Below are 15,916 nucleotides of genomic sequence, written 5' to 3'. Positions count from 1 at the left end.
TTTTGCTGTGAACTTCATGAGTTCATTGTTAGTTCTGTGATTTGCAAAATTGAGGGATGTGCACGTGCTTTTCATACCAGTGTGTAAATGTTTTAGAAGAGAGTAAAGTGTTTGTATGCCTTGAGAGTGCCTGTGCAGAGCTCCTGGGGAGCAGCTCCGTGCAGGCTCCCGGACTGCTTTTGATGCAGTCAAGCCCTTACTTGTCCTTGACCTTGGACATTTGCTGTCATGTATCTGCAAACTTCTTTGCTTGGAAATGTAACGAATGGCTGTTAGACTGGTGAGTTTGTGCTACATATCTCAGGTCTTTAGTACTTTATTTTTTTAATCCCAAACTCAAATCCTTTGGGTCGGTAAGTGTGTTAATACAAAGCACCTGTGAAACTAAACTCTTGTTCCCTGAGAAAAGATCAGTTGAATGGAGATCCCTATGATGGAATAGAATTCCTAATGCTTTGGGCTCTAATTCTTTGTTGACAAAATTCCAAAGTCACTCTTCCTGGTTCCCAGAAGGATTTCCTTGCATTTTGTTATGTTTGAGTTGATTTGCTTATATTTTGATCCTTAAAAAATACCAAACCAAACATCCAAACCAGTGTATTTTAGAAAACTAAATTCTGATCATTTGTTACCATCCCATCTATTTGTGATCCACAGAGATATTTTTTTTATGAACATGTAGAACACTGACAAAATATTAAATAATATTGAACCCAGAGTCAGTCCTTGGGGGAATCTGCTGGAAAAAGCCCCACTGACTCCTGTCTCCCACTAACACAGTTGTGTAAAGTTGCCTTTTTATATCAGTGTTTGTAATTTGAACGCTAACATCAAACAGAGCTGTACCTGACACTTGGGATTTCTTTGTTTCAAGTTGCCTTCTTTATTATGCTTAATTCTTGAAGTTTATAAAGTTTTTGTTGAATTCTGTAAGTCTCCATTATTACTTGCCTATATTTTCAATCTGATTGAAACTCTTTGCCATTTCCTGCTCTGCCTTTTATAATTTTTTTTTACTGAAGTATTTATTCCTTTTAACTAGATGAAATTTTTGCAGGGTATAAATTTTACATGTCTGCTGGGTTGGTTTTGGGTGGTTTTTTTGCTGTCAGGTGGAAGACCTTGAACAATTTGCTGTTCTGTATCTCCCACTCCCAGTGTAATGTTCCCAGTTAGGTGTGCCAATGATTTCCTTATGCTTTGAAAAATTTGCCCTTTAAAAATTCTCAACAAGCTTGTGTTGACCACATGGCTGCTACCACACAGTGAATCGCACCAAGTCACAATTCCCAGCACCGAGGCCCATACTCATTTATTGATAAATTATTTACTCAGGGGAATTTAATCTAATCAAACTGTGCCTTGATTTCACATGCCATGAAACTTAACATTTCTATGTCCAGCAGTGTTTGCTGGTGATAGATTACCTTTCCTTTCTCTACATTATAGTCCAATTTTTAGCAAATAATGTGCCCTGTTGTCTCACAGCGCTGGGTTGTGTGTTACAGATGATAGTCCTCGACTACTTACAACACCGAGTACTGAAACACCTGGGAGTCTGAATGTCTCAGAGGACCTAGCCCTGGAGGGGGACACTTGCCCACGAGGAGCTGAATTAAAACTTGATGATGATTTTGAGAGGCAAACAGTACTAAAAATATTTCCTACCTACCCAGCTTTGTGAATTTGGGTAGATGATGATTCTGGCTGGCAAAGTAGTGCTAGGAAGTCTTATATATGAGATACTAGAAAAAAGTATCTATTTCTTTGCCTAGATATTAGAAAAAGTTATCTATTATTTGCTTATTACAGGTGTAAATGTTTTTAAAACACGAGGTGGATTACTGTAAGGCTCAGCTAGCATTTATCTGAACCATTTTACATAATAATTGCTGGGCTTATTGACACCCTCCTCCAGAGCTGTGAAGCTGCTTGTAGACAACAGTGCTAGCAGCAACCGCTCATGAAAGCATCGTGTGCTTCTGTACCAGGGGTGATGGCATGTGTGAGGACCTTTAACCCTCACCAGTATTTCAGTGCATGCTACAGTCATCGGTGTGTCACCTGCTGGTGTCTCTAGACCAGGGGTCCTCAAACTTTTTAAACTGGGGGCCGGCGTGTGGATGAAGTGGCAGGCAGTCATCTGCGGCTGCTTGGTTTCCCCACCCAAACCCTGGCGGGGGGGTCGGGGGGGTTCTGTAAATACCGGGGGCCGGATTGAGGACCCTGGGGGGCCGTATCTGGCTCGTGGGCTGTAGTTTGAGGACCTCTGCTCTAGACCCTCCCCGGCATTCATCCCTCTAGCTGAGCAGGGCTGAAGGTGCTTACTCACCTCTTTTCACTGTCACGGTCACCCATACGCAGTTCCAGCCCTGTGCTTGGATGTAGGCACTTGTTCTTTCCTCTTTTCCTGGTTCTGGGAACAATCCTATAAGCGTTTCCACCAATTGGGTTGTGTGAGTGTTTGACCTTTCCGTATTGTCACAAAAATGCCCTGCATTATATACTGGGATTTTGCCTTTCTGTAAAAGGTTTCATTGTATTTGCTAACCAGAGCTGTCTCAGCTTGCCATTTTAATGTACAGGCAGAATAAACAATATTTGTACTGGGAAGCTTTTCCTTTCCTCCTCATATGGCCGAAGGATTTATTATCTTTTACAGTCCATAGTTCATAGACTTGTATTATGAATGTTTGTTATTTAGAATTTGTCACCAAGGAAAGGCTAATTCCAGACATGGCATTGTAGATTTGCTACATCGTCCAAAGCATACATTATTTTTCATAATTATTAATATTGCTTTGGTGACAGCCCAAAGGCGAGTTGTATCTACTCATCTCCAAATGACCCTGTGAAGATGAGCAAGATTTGTAATGACTTTGGTCAGTAGCTGCTTAACTACTTGAAGTCATTTCAGAGCCCAGCCAAGGGATTTACATTTCCATAAACAGATCCCTCCTTCAGAAAGCATCTTTCTGAACATGAGGGATCTGGAAGAACTGGATGTCCCCACTGGTGTCTCCAGAGTTTCCAGCCCTGTTGCCAACACAGGATCAGTGCAGCCTGGCTGAGCACAGGCAAAACACCTGGAGCGGTGACATAGAAAAGGACACAAAGCATTCCCTTGCTTTCAGGTTACGTGTCTCTCCTGGTAGCACTGGGTGGTAATTCTGAACAGTTTGTGGGTTTTAAACCCCACAAAAACAGGTTTTGGTCAGAAGTTTTCCAGAAATAATTTTGCTGGATATATTTGGCGGGATGAATTGAAAGAAAAAAAAATAATTCTGTGGCCACAAAAGCAAACACTAAAAACTTTTCCCCCCACCCCACCCCCAAGGGACTGTTTTTTCTTTCTTTTGGTCAGTTACTGGAGTGGTGGTTGGGTTGGTTTGGTTGGTTCAGTTTTTCCTGTTGGGTTTGGGTTTTTTGGGTTGGTTTTTTTTTTTTTTTTTTTTTGGGGGGGGAGGGGGGGAGGGAGGGGACAGACAGACAGAGGATTTTAATTTTTAACCCTAACCTTAAATATTACCAAGCTCAATAATCCCATTCTGAATGGGGACTGCAGAACTGGAATAGGGTTCATAGACCTGAGCAGCCTTCACCTTTGCTGATGGGAACAACTGTGGTTTGTCCCTGCTCCTGAATGAACTCTGACAAGCAAATATTTCCATGGGGCAGTCCATAAAAAGGTAATTTGGGGGGTTTGGGGTTTTTTTGAAAGAGCTTGTCTAGATGCTCTGTTAGAAAGACTGGGTGATAATTTAGTTACTGGGAAATTAAACCATTAGGAATCAATAGCAACCCACTTTGAGAGCAGGTGGTTGCATTGACTTGACCTCCATTCACACACCACCTTTTCCCCACCACACTCCTTCGGAAGTACCTGGTAGACAGCCCAGTTCCCAGAGGTCCCGAAGATGGGAGCAGATGGAGAATGTGTGGCATTTATGGCATAGGAGGAAAAGCAGGTGTTGCTGCAGATCTTACGGTGTTGAAACGTTCCTGACATCTTCCAAGAGTCCCAGGGATGTCAGATGTCCTGTATAAACTGATCAGAGGTTGAAGAATACCACGTGGTTGAGGAAGAACTGCTTGCTTTGGAGACTACAAAACATTTGAAGCTTCATACTACCCCAAGCTCCTGGCATTTGCTATCTGGCAGGAGAAAGTCCTAGGAAAAGAGCATGCTTTAATACTGCCAAGGTAAGGGACAATAACCTGGGCAGTTGCTTCAGGATCCATCCTCAGGGACAAGCCATACTGTCAGGGTAGCTAGCAATGCAAGTCCTCTCCTCTACTGGCAAAATGACAGAGATCCCCAGGAGTCTAAAGCTGGTTCTGGCTTTCCAGTGGGGAGGAATGTGAATATTTGTAGTACGCCTGCTTACACGCACGGCAAAACCGGAGTGGCTCGGTGGAGCTGTGTGATGTGCCACAGGCTGCTTAGTAAGGCACGCTGCTCATGGCCAGCATCTTCCCAGCAAGCATAACAGCAGCGCCGCTCCCTTCAGGAGCTAGAGGAAAGCAAAAGCAGGTAGGGCTTAAAACCATCTGCCCAATAAATAGAAGGAAAGCTATTGCGCGGAATGTCGTGGACAAGCCAGGAAAGGAGGAAGCTGTAATTCCCCTGGACTGCTTGGTTTTGTTTTTTTCACAGATTTGTGAGTCTTCTCCATCGGAGATATTCACCCTAGCATTTATATTCATTATCATGTATTTTTGCTTATAATTATTCATGGTAACTCAAGGATGACCCCCGGGTGAGTGGTCACAGCCCTCCGGAGGCAGCCCCACCGCCGAAGGCAGTTCTGCAGCTCTCAGGGCGCTCAGCACGCTGCTTCACAGCAGCCCCCAGGAGCCTAAGGTGCTCTCTGTTCTCGCCTGCGTCACCAGGGGTTTGAGGAGATCGTTTATTTTCCCTAGTGAAATAGACTGTGTTTGACATTTAAATTGTCATCCAGAATTAACCTGCTATGGAGGTAACGGGACAGAGACAGAACAGCTTTCTCTTCCACCTTTTTTTTTTTTTTTTTTTTTTTTTTCCTCCTGGATTTTCCTTCAGAGACCCCAGTTTCTTCTCTGTACCCTTCTCCCTCTCCAACTTTGCATCAAGCTGGACCAAAAACACAGCAGTTCCTATATGAACATCCAATTAGTCCCATATTTAAATCTTGCCACCGTGACCTAGTGAAATATGCAGGGGGCTGGATATCAGAAATCAATCGAGCTCTGAGTCCCAGCCCTGGCACTGGCTTTCTCTGCATATTGCTATGGGCAAGTTATTTCAGCACGTTCTTTCTCTCACCATTTCTTGCCTATAAATCGCACTTGCTAACATTAGGTGACGCAGCAACATCACAGATGTAGTGTGATATTTGGGTAGAAATGTGACGAATTGCAGCAGCATATCCTGCTTTAGCACTGTGCACTGGGATCTTGAATAAAATGTTTATTTAAAAAGGAATCTGTAGCAAAATATTTACCAAACTTACAGGGTGATTCAGGCTTTGTCTAACTTTAATAAAAGATAAACAGTCTAGGGAAAATCTTTCAAATTTTTATACGAAAGACAGTTCAGGATGAAGAGAAGGTTACAAGAGAGTAAAATACACAGTGATTTTCTATCCCAAAATGCTACTGCTAAATTATCACTTGCATGCAGTCCAGCACGATGGCAATTTAGAACTGCAGGGGTCCTTATCTTCCATGGCTCATGCAGAAATTATTGCATACTTTGTGTTCGAGAACAGACCGAATCCAACCTTGAGAGGCTGCATCAACGTGAAAGGTGCTATCGCATGCAGGACCCTTATAATTTTGGTTAAGTGTCTTTTTCGCCTTGTATGAAATGGTTTTCAGAATGGCTTTGCAAAAAAGCCAGCATCAAGTCTACAGTGCTCTTCAGAATTAATTTGTAAGGCAAAGTGAATTTGGTAATAGAGGGGAAAAAATACATACTGTAACAGCTTACAAGCCTTTCAGATTGGTTTCTTAGAAACATTAGTTGCGTATGTTGCCTCCTATTGCTGTCTTTTGCTACCAACCTGGTGCTTCCAATCACACTGCACTTACAAGGTAATCATCACACTTTGGACTTATTATCTACTAACGGATGAGCACAAGCGATTTGTGGCAGAAACATTTATTTTATTTTATTTTAAAAACTACTGGGAAAACCTAGTTGGAATCAGTGTTTCCTGAATGGTTTAAAATGTCATTTGAGACAAAGCTCTGTTCAGCTGTTCTCCAGCACGGTCTTTTCGTGGTGCAGCACTTGCACAGCATGGGAGAGCCAAAAAATGTGAGCTCATGAAAGGCAAACTCTTTAAGCTGCTGAGGTGGCTGCACAAAGCACCCTGAAAAAAGTACAGGGCAAGGAGGGAAGAATAAATTAGGTGGTTTAAATATCCTTGATTTTAATTAAAGATGGTAGCACTGAAATTGGAAATGCATTTATCCTGATAGGTTCCCTCTAACAAAGCATCCTTGGTGTGGCTTTTGGGGCTGTGAGTTTGCTGCCTGCGTTGCTGAAGCCTCTTTGTGTCACACAAGGCTTGGCTGAAATCATCAGTTTATTATTGGCTTCAACAACTTTTGGCCTCTTAATGCTACCTTGGCCAAGTCAAGCTGTTTGCGCATCCTTTCCCTCCAGCCCTTAGTGGAAACTTCATTTTATGTGAACATGAAATCATTTGCTGTGAGGTGATTCATTGGGTAGGATATATAACGCTCTCTTTGCTCTCTGAATGTTTCAGCCAACTGATAAATAATCAAGAACCTTGAATATTCCTTTCTGTCCGTCTGCCTCCTCGGAGTGCTTTGTTTGACTGGTGGTAATTTATTGGTGAGAGCATTAAAACCCAATCAGTGTAATGTCACAAACATGAATTACTGCAGTACAGTCTGTCATTTGGTGGCTTTTTCAATGCCAAGCATCAGACTAATCCCGGGGTGGGGTGTGTTTGTGTTTTGTTGTTGTTGTCATTTTGCTCCTCGGCATTTTTAAGTGTCCTAATTAAATATTGAGACCGAAAAATGAAAGTTTTAAACCTTCTTCCAGAATCCAAGTGCCATTCATGATGAGGGCTCTTTGAGCAGTTGTTGGGTGGGGAATAGCCCCTTTTTTCCTTTCCCCAACCTTCTAAGCTTAAGGCCAAATTTTTCAACCTTGATACCTTAGTTATTGCTATTTTCTGATTGCCCAGGTGAAGGTGAATGCAATGAACATCTGTGGAGCCAGGTCCCTGAAGGATAGCTCTGCAAATGGGGATTTTCTCTTGGAAGGTCGGTCACGGAGCCTCTGCCTGGGTTGGCCTCCCCTCCTTCTCCCTCCTGGCAATGACTGCATGTCAAATGATTGCACTCTTGAACCGTGAACTCCAAGGCCTGTGCTCCCACTGCTGCTTGGCAGGAAGAAGTGTGTTTCTGTATGGAATTAAATAGCCGCCTCTCTTCCTCTGATTTTTAAAGATCTTTTTTTAAAAGACTTTTCCACCCCACATCTTCTGAAGTCAGCACTATGCCCTGCAAGGCTGGCAGCCCCCGAAAACAATTAGAAAGAGATCCTTGAAGGCAGGATTTTGACAATCTTGCAAGAAACATAATTTTAATCTCATAGAATGTCCTGGCACACTAGATGAAAACAGGCTTTGTCCCTGGGATGAAAAATGATGAGTTTAAAGCCAAATTTTATCTTGCAGCAATTATGGAACAGACTAAAGTGCAATGGAAGGCATGCCTAAATTGGCTGTCGTAATCCATGGTCTAATAGACTCTAAAATGCTGGGGAGAGGAGAAATGCTTCATTTAAGTGTCGTCTGCATGCCTGCCCTGACCACCATGACCTGGCTTTACATTCTTGCAGAAGCAAAGCTGGGGACTGGAGGTCTCAGCAGCTCACCTCCCTGGCAATCTTTCCTTCCTCCTACTTGATCTTGGCCTGCCACCCTTGGTGTCTCTGGGTGTCCAGCACCTCTTCCTACCTCCATACAGGCACACACCAACACAGACGCTTCACTGCCCGCTTGCTTCTAACATGCAGCCTCTCACTTTCGAAAGCAGATGTCTTTAGGTAGAATACCACATCCTCCAGTCTCCCCATGTTCTATATGGTCTACTACTGTATACCTCTGTACACACGCCCCTACGTGCTACTGCCTCTGTTGGCAACCTTTGTAAAAGTTCTTTGAGAACAAAAGAAAATAAAAAATACAAGATACAAACCCAAACAGGAGCTCCCCTTTCCCTCTGCCCCCCGCCCCCTGATTTAATCTCATTCTCCTTACACACCAGAGTATACATGTACTGTTGCACAGTAATTTTAACCTCTGCTTTATTTCTGCCCTGCCTCATTCACGTGAGCTTGCCAGCCCTCAGAGGGGGGGAGCTGGGACTCCACCAGCCCTGTGAAAAGCAGGAGGTTTCACAAAGGGGTCACACTTTTTTTTTTTCTGAGGTGCACAGCAAAGTGTGTTGCTGTCGGTCTTCATCAGAACAATTGGCCAAAAATGTGGTTTTGCAAAGCTGAGTCAGGAGAGAAACCCCAGGAGGTTGTTGGCTTTCGTGGTACTGTATTTATTTACATATTAAGTATAGAGAATCAGTTCTTAGGTGCCCAGGCAGAATCAGACACAAGAAATGTTGCTCATTAAAGCTCCAGACCTCTTCTGTCAGCACCCCAGTCTCCTCTTGCCAGGTTTGCTGTCTGTCTCTTCAGGCACCTAAGAACTGAGTACTGAAGGATTTGGGCTCCTTTAGCTCTCAGGCTCAGGTTTCGTCCACCCTGTTCTGTAAAAGTACTCCCCAAACACCAGAAAACCCTTTTGTCTGCTGGCTTTCAGCCCCGAGAAGAAGACTCAAACATGCCTTGGTTTCAGGTGGGGATGTGTGCCTTGGTGTTGGTTGCAGGTTTCTGTCTGGGCTTCAGTAATGAGCGCATGCAAATCTGGGCAGTGTGGGGTGTCTGCTTTATAAGACCATAAATCACTTAAAAAGGGGAATGAGGGAGCGCTTTTCCTAGGGGAGGGCTCAACTGGCGCTCCTGGGTGGTGGTCTCTGCTTGCAGTCTATTGTTCTAAAGCCATCTGTGCTGCAGCGTTCTCTCTGTAGAAGAGGAGGTGAAGGTGGGGAGCATGAGCCAGGCAGAGGCACCAAAGGGCGTTTGATCTGATACAAACCAATGACCTAGGTTTAGTCCAAATTTCGCTTGTAGATGGGTTTTGTTTGTTGTGGGTTTGGAGCTTTTTTGTTGTTGTTGTTGTTGGTTGGTTTGTTTTTGTGTTTGTTTTTTTTCCCCAGATAAGCTCTCAGGCAGATCTTTGTCATTGAGATCTGTAGCAGCAACTACACAGGGACAAACACAATTCAGAGCCTTGCTGTTGTGGCTAGAGCAATTTAATGTGGTCTGGTACCTTGATTTAGGAGCTGTTGTGCTTAGAAATTGCTTGACAAGCAGCGGGTTAGTTTTCCTTGTCTTTGTGCCAGACAAGGGTGTGGGTGAGGGAGAGATGTTGCACTGAGATAAGGAGAAGCTTTTAATTCATTTCGTATGTGACCTAAATTCAGGCCCTGTGGCCATCATGTCAATCCCACGGTCTTGTCTGCTAGATTACTGATGTAAGTAACGGTGACACGTGTATACCTCAAATGTCCTCTGTGGTTTCAGGAAGGACGTCTCGGGGGGGAAAAAGTTGCTTGGAGATTTAATGATGCTCGTCATCAGTTCTGTTTTCCAAAGCCATGAACTCCGGTTTATCCTAGCTTTGAGAGAGCATGTGACAGTGCATGTCACAAAAATATAATGTATTTCTCTTATGAGGGCAGCTTATGTTGTGGGAAATCAGATGTCTCTTCTACTGCTGAGGCAGCAAAGGTGCAGGATCAGTGTGTGGCTTACTGAAAGTCATGCAAAATGCAGATGTGGTTCCTGTAAAGAACCTGGGAAGCCCAAGTCCTCTGGTCAGGGTTGGAGCTTTTATCAGTGGGCTGCACAATCTTGCACTCTTTCTCTCTATGTCTTCATCCTTCCTCCCGTGCTGAGGCAGTTTTGGGAGGGCAGGTGGCATGTCCTATCTCCCACTCTGAAAGAGATGCCTGAGCCTCTAGGTCATGAGAGAAAATCTCTGCAAAACGCCCTCCCCTGTGCTTCATACCTAAGAAAAAGCTAAGACTGCTCAGGGAGCTTAAGCACAGAAAGACCTAATTTGCGGATCCCAATGGGCACGTACATGACATAGATGCTAATCTACACAGTCCTGCTGAGATGACAGCATTTCTGAGTGCAGGAACAAAACTCCAGATAGCTGGGTAATTACAGTGGCAAAAATAGTGTGATTATGGCCCTTCAGGAGCCGCAGGTGATAAATGTTTTGTGGGTTGCACTTCTGTGTTTGAGTGTCCACACTCTGTCCAGGTCTCCTGCAGTTCCTCATGCATTCAGTGGCACCTTGGGCATGGTATGTGCAGGCTGCTTTAGTTCTGAATTAACTTCTCAAAAGTAATCCCAGTTTTCCTGTATCCTTTTCACAGGTCAGCCCAAGCTCAGCATGATGGGAGTGCTGTAAGCAGTGACTCAGCAGCACACCTGCCCTCAAGTATATGGCTGAGCATCTCATGCTGTGTATTTCATCTCCAGCATTGCTACTCCCTAAAGTTAGAAGCAAATAAAAGTCATGCTTCATGGAAAATAAGCCTTTATAATTTAGGTCTCCAGCACCACCTGGTTTTCCATCCTCTCCCTAACCTGTTACTGAATAATATTTCCTATGCTGATTGTATTACTGTGCACAGAATGAAGTACAGTCAAAGGCTAATCTTTTTGTGATTGACTATTAGAGTCTTCATTTCAAGAGGCTCTTGGAAACGGCTTTCTGTTTGATGGAAGGTGGCAGGGATGGAAGAGAACTTGAAGGAAAAGTATCTGTCTCTTCTTCCTAGTGTCTTATTCTCTTTTTCATTCATAGCTTTTACAATATGGCAAACGGCATCATTTAGTGTTGTAATTTCAAAAGAGATGTTCACGACTGAGAAGCTGGCTTGACAAAATCTTCCTCAGATGGCAATTAATTGACTATGTTTAGAACTGACAAAACACCTGAGATGGGTCACCAGGAACTCAGCCTTGGAGCAGACAAAAAACTTGGAACTACAGGATCTAGAAGGGAGTAAACGTGCAATTGAATAATACCGTTCCTGTGCCTCTGTGCCAGCTTTAAAAGTACATAGAATTACATGTGAAAAGCTGTTTATTGATATTTTTTGCAGGATGAAGATCTAGGGTGAACACTTGCTCCTTGGGCAAAGCCAATCATTTACTACTTATGCAGGAGATGGTAACTTTCCAAGGGACTGGTCTTACAGTCATCTATGAGCTATTGCAGGACCTGAAAAACAGGTCAGGCCCCAGAGCTTCCTGTTCCTATCTCAAGACAAACTTCTGCTGTTTCTTCTTGTAATGACTTTGAAAAATCTCTATTAATTGCTCTTCTGTCCCTGCCCCCAAAAGAAAACTAATGGAGCTAGATGTTAGCCATGCTTGCATGCAAGGCAAGAAGGTTGGTGTCCAGAAGGGACCGAGTAGTTTAAAGTGAAATGCGAGGCTAAAGCAAGTAAAATATAATATGACAGCACACAATACCTGTCTCTAACCACCACCCAGTTCCTGAGGTTCTTTCTTTGATTATGTGTCTCCTTGCATTGCTTGTGTCCTCTATACCTACAGATTTGCTGCTCTTCAGTCTCACCAATCATGCTTTTGTACATTGAGTAAAAGCATGAAAAGCTGCAGTGTGATGTCCTGGTTATTTTTTTTTTTTTATCATGGGATGGAGGATTAAAGACAAGGTAAATCCTTTGAGTTATCTCAGAGCAAACCTAACAGGCAGTGGCAAGATTAGGCTGCCTAAAGTAAGTAGTGGGATTTCCCTCTCTGAAAACATGGAAGTGTATACAAGTGTGGTTCACATCTCTCATCCTTAAGGGGTTCAGGTCTTCCTCTGCCATCACCTGGAAGAGGGGCTTCATTTTGTTTGAGCTGCTGTCTAGAAATTATGTGGGAATTTGGGATGTTCATGGGAATATTGACCCAAATGTTCAGCATAGCAAAGGGTCTTTGCTTTGTGCCATCTCAGTTAAAGCTCTGGGAATTTGGGAGGTGAAAGAGGGAGTGACCAAAAAGCCACCTTCTCTTGTTTGTGTGTGGGTTGTTTGTGTTTAACATAGGTTTTAACATTGACATTCAGCAGAGAAGGACCGTTCTGTCCAAAGACCCTGAGGAGATGGAACGGCTTCCCTGAAAGCCTGGGTGAGGAGCCTCCAAGAAAGGTGAGATTGCAGATGTGTCCCTGTGTGCAGCATCTTCTCTGAGCTTGGCCTGACATGACTTTCTGCTCTGGTGGTGGGGGTGGGTTGTGGAGGTATTTTCCATTCCCTCTCTGGAGTGCCCTGATCTCTCCCTGTCTGGTGGAGGCAAGGCAGCTTCTGGATTCACTCCCTGTGGTACAAAAGTCTCAGAACAAAACACAATGTCACCTGATTGTGAGAGCTGAAATTATTTATGGACCTGGCCTTTGGAGTCAGAGCCTCAAACTTCTTTAATTACCTTTGGGGATACCATGGTGATGAGAATAATATTTGGAATTCAAGTCTTGTCTACTGTGCTTTAGCAGCTGGAATGGGCAAGCAGCTGATCGTGACCATAACAGAAATCATGCCAAAACCCTACATACACACAGTTCGGAGCGTTGACTTTTTAATCAGACATATAAAACTCTTGTTATCTTTCTTAAGCCTTGCTGGAAACAAAATTTGGAAGGAAAGCTCCTGTTCAATATTCAGTGTCCCTGTACAATCTGAATCTTTACCTGTAAAGCTGTCTTTCAGAAAAAGTCCTCACCAAAGGAGGAAGGACTAGAATGTAAATTATTTTCTTGATACTGCTATCTGGGGCATTAATATGCATCCACCAAGAAACAAAACCTGAAAATGCAAATGATTCCCACTACAGATCCATACCAGCATTGTTGGAATTAGGCTGAATCTGCCATTGTTTGATTGAGACTTCATGACATCTCTGGGGACAGCTTAAGTTTAAGGTGATTTGTTTCTCAAAGGAAGCCATCCAGATTCATTAGCAGACCATGGTAATTGTCAGCACTGTACTGTTACGGCAGCACTGATGGTATCTGGGGACAGTTGCTGCTTTTCCAACTCATCTCCAAGGACCCACCAAGGCAGAGCTACACTCCCTTACTGCAGACCACGCACTGCTGCTGCAATTGTTCCAAGAAGGACAAGAGGTCTGGAGGCTCCTGAATACATCTCATAGCTGGTCTGCTCTTAAAGCACAAAGGGCCAGATTTCCCAAGGAGGGTGATGGCTTTCCAGAGGTAATGGAAGTGTTTAGAAGAAGTGGTCAGACTTCCCACTGATGAATACTGAACTGGGCAGCAAGGGGGCTGAAGGAACTGGCTTCCAGTCCTACATTCCTTGTGCTTCCAGTATGACTTTGGGCAAGTTGCTTCTGCATCTACTGTTTCTTCTGCTTCCCGTGGCCCTTCTCACAGCAACACCGAAGCAGTGATGGTTTCTTTACTGTGTTGAGGGTATGTGAATGAGTAGATATAAGTAGAGCTGATTTCCCCCACCTAATTTTTTAGTTGTCTGGGTGCAAGACAGCTCTGCTGGTGTATCATGGAATTAGTGCATAACTACTCAAGACAGTATCTCCAATTCGGAGGACTCTCCATAGGGTGATGTAAGACTTGGGACCAGAGACAATTCACATTCAGCCAGATGGTAGCACAAGTCTATCAGCCCCAGCCACATGGGATTCATCTGAGCAAATAAACTGGTTGTCTAGTCTTGCTTTGGCACCGCAGGGAAACTGGCACATTCAAGGCATGATTCATCTTGCCCTAAAGCTGATATCTAAAATAGGTCAGCTGAGCATGCTGTAAAAGTGCCTGTTTCTCTTTGCAGTTACAAAGAACGGGAGGCTCAGTAAGGCACAGACGTCTCCAGTGTGGATGTTTTGAATTAGGCAAGACAAATCCTGTCTATGCTGTATTTGTAAAAAATGCCTTGTGTGACAGATACTCAGGTCTCAAACTGGAAGTACCAGTCCAATTAAAAAGTACCGTGTCCTGAAGGGCCCTCAAAGAGATGCATTCATGCTGAGCTCAAGTCTGACCCAACGCCCTGACGTATTTTTTTCCTAATACTTAGTGGCTAGAAGCTGCCAGGCTCTTCAGTGTTTGGTCCTCTCTATCACTTCTGTTTACTGACTGAATTAAAAAATGTAATGGATATTTTTAGAGATTTCTCCCGTAACTTTAAAATGATTGGGATCAAGTGGCATACTCATTTCCCCCTTCCTCCACGAACAGCTATAGGAATTGTAACAATGAAAATACGACTTTTGCCCCAAATTGCTGTTTTCTTACTTCTGTATTTTCCTTTGACTTGTATCAATCCATAACGCTATGATTGTGCCACAGCTAAGAGGAAAAGATTTTTTGTGTAGTTTGGTACATCTTGAACTTCGGCTTCTAATCAGTCTGCACTAAAAGATGTGGAAAGCCAGGCCTTTTCGGTCTCTTTCTCTTTCTTGCATTTGAAAAAAAAAAATCTGAACAGTGACATGAGTCTTGTATAATTACTCTTCCATTTGTATTTCTGCACTTGTCAATCTGGTGAGCATCATAGAGTGGGATTAAAAGCTTTCTCCTCAATTAGAGATTTCATTTGCTTCTGTGTTTTGCAGTAAATATAATCAGTTCAGCAGGAGATGGTTTTGTTCTCTGTACTGGTGTCTTCCTAGTCAAGGGAGTTCTTGATAGAAACCTGGGTAGGAAGTCAGTTGACACGAGCCCCTGGCGCAGCACACCTTTCCAGCTGTAGGCAGAGCACCCGGGGCTGGAGTCCTCATGGGTCACCTGGAAATTTGTCCCCCCAGCAGGAAACCCAAGGACCTCTACTCATCATTTGCTGGTTGGGGTTTCAGGACTCCAAATGAGAGCCAGAACCAACCGTCCTTCAGGTGGGAGCAGGATGATGCCATGAGTCAGTTGGGTGGTTGCTGGGCCAAGGGCAGACTGTGCAGATCAACCTTAACTCCCTTTTTGTCCCAAACATGGGAAGTTCTGGGAAGCTTCTCCAACCAGACATGGTCCAGAGCCAGGGACAGAAGGAGTCCTTCATCTTTTGCCCTGGGGCTGGCCCCATTTTGAAGGGAAGGGGAGGTGCGGGTGCATGGCAAGGCTTGGCTGTGATGGAGGAGGCCCCGTTCAGTGGGGGCTTGGGCTGAGGGCCCCCCAGTGAGGATTGTGAATGATTTGGCACTTTGTAGAGGAGAGGAATAAAGGAATTTTCAATTAATGAAGAATTATCCTTTGGGTGCTTAGGTATCTCTAAGTTTAGGCAGCAGCAGAGCAGGGAATTTTAAATATTGCTTTCTGTGTGTTTAAGCACCTGAATTCCACTGGCATCTCATTTAATTTGTCTTCGACCTTTTTTCCATCCTGACTTGCAGGCTCCATGCCTCAATTTCCAACACATAACCACAATACAAAATGCAATAAAAAGAAATTGGAAACACTTTGGTTAAGCCTTGATGACAGCTGGTATGTAAATGCAAAGACTTATACTGCCTGTCAGTACTGAGCAACCTTTAGCGCTTCGGTTTGTAACTTTCTCATGGTCAGACCCACAGACACTCCAGTACTTTGGTGCTTTCGCCAGTTGCTCCGTTTCCCAAATCTGTATATGAATTTGAGAGAGATGTCAAGTTTCATGCAGTGTAAGTCCTTTGCCAATCCTTTGTTAAACAACAAGCAAACCTGCCCCTAAGCCCCAGTGATGATTTTTCCCCATATCTTTCCCAACATGTTTAACCACTCAATGAGGACGAATTGTAGAT

At 43.8% G+C, this 15,916-nt stretch overlaps 1 protein-coding gene across 14 annotated transcripts in view; it reads left to right on the top strand.

Moving 5' to 3' along the window:
* Positions 1-15,916, top strand: part of USP6NL (USP6 N-terminal like) — a 200,877-nt gene that overhangs the window by 152,329 nt on the left and 32,632 nt on the right. For 13 of the 14 annotated variants that reach the window (XR_013928899.1, XR_013928900.1, XR_013928901.1 and 10 more), the window contains one exon: positions 1-15,916. This exon is cut by the window's left edge and continues 12,693 nt beyond it; it is cut by the window's right edge. The gene's annotated coding sequence lies outside the window, so the exon portion shown is untranslated. The other variant, XR_013928898.1, reaches the window with a different exon arrangement.

The sequence above is a fragment of the Falco punctatus genome, assembly GCF_963210335.1.
Source record: "Falco punctatus genome assembly, chromosome: 6".
Taxonomy (NCBI): domain Eukaryota; kingdom Metazoa; phylum Chordata; class Aves; order Falconiformes; family Falconidae; genus Falco; species Falco punctatus.
This window is presented reverse-complemented; position numbering and strand designations above follow the sequence as displayed.